The sequence below is a fragment of the Schistocerca cancellata genome, unplaced genomic scaffold (assembly GCF_023864275.1).
Source record: "Schistocerca cancellata isolate TAMUIC-IGC-003103 unplaced genomic scaffold, iqSchCanc2.1 HiC_scaffold_953, whole genome shotgun sequence".
NCBI lineage: Eukaryota > Metazoa > Arthropoda > Insecta > Orthoptera > Acrididae > Schistocerca > Schistocerca cancellata.
In genome coordinates, this window is record NW_026046961.1 from 20,001 (window position 1) to 22,500 (window position 2,500).

At 55.5% G+C, this 2,500-nt stretch overlaps 1 non-coding gene across 1 annotated transcript in view; it reads left to right on the forward strand.

The window, feature by feature from the left end:
* The first annotated feature begins 2,072 nt into the window (after positions 1-2,072).
* LOC126149795 (small subunit ribosomal RNA) overlaps positions 2,073-2,500 on the forward strand; it is a 1,909-nt gene continuing 1,481 nt past the window's right edge. Inside the window, exon 1 of the ribosomal RNA XR_007531142.1 lies at positions 2,073-2,500. This exon is cut by the window's right edge and continues 1,481 nt beyond it. This is a non-coding gene — a ribosomal RNA (small subunit ribosomal RNA).

Here is a 2,500-nt window from a genome sequence, read left to right on the forward strand (position 1 = left end):
ACCGCAATGTAACTCAATTTGCACCGCAATGTAACTCAATTTGCACCGCAATGTAACTCAATTTGCACCGCAATGTAACTCAATTTGCACCGCAATGTAACTCAATTTGCACCGCAATGTAACTCAATTTGCACCGCAATGTAATGCAATTTGCACCGCAATGTAATGCAATTTGCACCGCAATGTAATGCAATTTGTACCGCAATCTACCCCCACATTGTGCCTTAACCTAACCCACATTGTGCCTTAACCTAACCCACATTGTGCCTTAACCTAACCCACGTTGTGCCTTAACCTAACCCACGTTGTGCCTTAACCTAACCCACGTTGTGCCTTAACCTAACCCAAGTTGTGCCTTAACCTAACCCAAGTTGTGCCTTAACCTAACCCAAGTTGTGCCTTAACCTAACCCAAGTTGTGCCTTAACCTAACCCAAGTTGTGCCTTAACCTAACCCAAGTTGTGCCTTAACCTAACCCAAGTTGTGCCTTAACCTAACCCAAGTTGTGCCTTAACCTAACCCAAGTTGTGCCTTAACCTAACCCAAGTTGTGCCTTAACCTAACCCAAGTTGTGCCTTAACCTAACCCAAGTTGTGCCTTAACCTAACCCAAGTTGTGCCTTAACCTAACCCAAGTTGTGCCTTAACCTAACCCAAGTTGTGCCTTACCCTGCTCTGTAATTGGCATATGACACGTTACATTAATGTATTGTCCAACCGCAACCCGCTCAGAATGTTGTGTACACAGCTACGTGTCATCTCCCCATAACAGCTGCATTGCAGTGTGGTACGCCATAGAGACGTGTGGGAGTAATGGACGCAGTGGATGGCGATCAGCATGAGCCGTCTGTTCATGTAGTGGCGCGTGTATGCAGACGTAGTAGTCTCTTCTCACACAATGTGATAGCACGGTGCCCCGCGTTCCACATCTGCGACATGCTACAGAGGCCGGTTGACAGTTGGTCGCGCAATGGACATCGCATACGTACGGGGGCACCTTCCACGTGCCCTCTAGTCGGGCACATTTTGTTGCGTGGATGTGAGCGGATGTAGTGTGTCTTGACACCTGACAGGCAGGCATGCAATAATAGTTGACTTTGCAAACGGGGATGGACGTGTACGTTTACTGGTGACGTTACGCAAATGAACAACTGGTAACCCGTTGTGGTGCGGTTGTCCTTGCTGGAGGTACATCTGTGAGGGCAACGATCGGTACAGCTACGAAGCGGTCCCCACCATACCAACGAACGTGAATGTGAATCTGGGTGTGAAGCGATACGCGGCTGTGGGTGGGTGGGACTGTCCCCGGCCGGTGAGGGGGGGCCGCCCGGCGTGCTGGCCGCGCGGTGCGTGGGCGCACGCGCTACAGCCGGCTGGTGGGGGCGCCCAGTGGCAGGCGCGCCGGCCGACGGACGCGGCAGGCGGCGCAGCTGCGCGCCGGGGCACCCTGCGCGCGGCGCCGTGCAGCCAAAGTGGGTCCTCGCCGGCCCGGTGCGAAGCGCGGTGGACATCTGCAGTGTGCTGGTCCGATTGAGGACTGTGTGCGTTGAGGATGCGCCGCCGCCCGGCACTCGGCGCCGCGACGCCGTCTGCTGCTCGGTCGCCCCAGCGGTTCTCGCTGGTGGTTTGTATCGCAGTTGTGCAGACGTGTTGGCACGTGCGCTGTGCTGGGAGAGTTCGCTTCGGCACCCACGTGGGGCCTTTGCCCTTCTGTGGCGCTGGCGTTGGAGCTGCCGGTCACCGTAGGTGGCGCGTGTTGTCTCCCGCCGGCAATGCCACGACAGCACGCTCCCGGGCCTCTGTCGGCAGCGGCAAGCTCAGTTGGGAGCACGGGTGGTCGCACCTAAAGCGTCTACTCGCCTAACTCCGGGCGATTGCGCCTCTCTCGAACCCGACCAAGTACTTAGGACGGCGCTGCGCGCCGCCGGGACCTGAGAGGGTTTCGAGGTGTATTGTGCAGGGGAGCTCAGCCTCCTCCTGTTTGCAGAATAATTGAGCGGACGCTTGCGTGTTCGCGCGGGCCCCTGGGACACACTCCCGGGCGGCCGGCTGCTCAGCTCTAGTTGACGCAGCTCCCTGGTTGATCCTGCCAGTAGTCATATGCTTGTCTCAAAGATTAAGCCATGCATGTCTCAGTACAAGCCGCATTAAGGTGAAACCGCGAATGGCTCATTAAATCAGTTATGGTTCCTTAGATCGTACCCACGTTACTTGGATAACTGTGGTAATTCTAGAGCTAATACATGCAAACAGAGTCCCGACCAGAGATGGAAGGGACGCTTTTATTAGATCAAAACCAATCGGTCGGCTCGTCCGGTCCGTTTGCCTTGGTGACTCTGAATAACTTTGGGCTGATCGCACGGTCCTCGTACCGGCGACGCATCTTTCAAATGTCTGCCTTATCAACTGTCGATGGTAGGTTCTGCGCCTACCATGGTTGTAACGGGTAACGGGGAATCAGGGTTCGATTCCGGAGAGGGAGCCTGAGAAACGGCTACCAC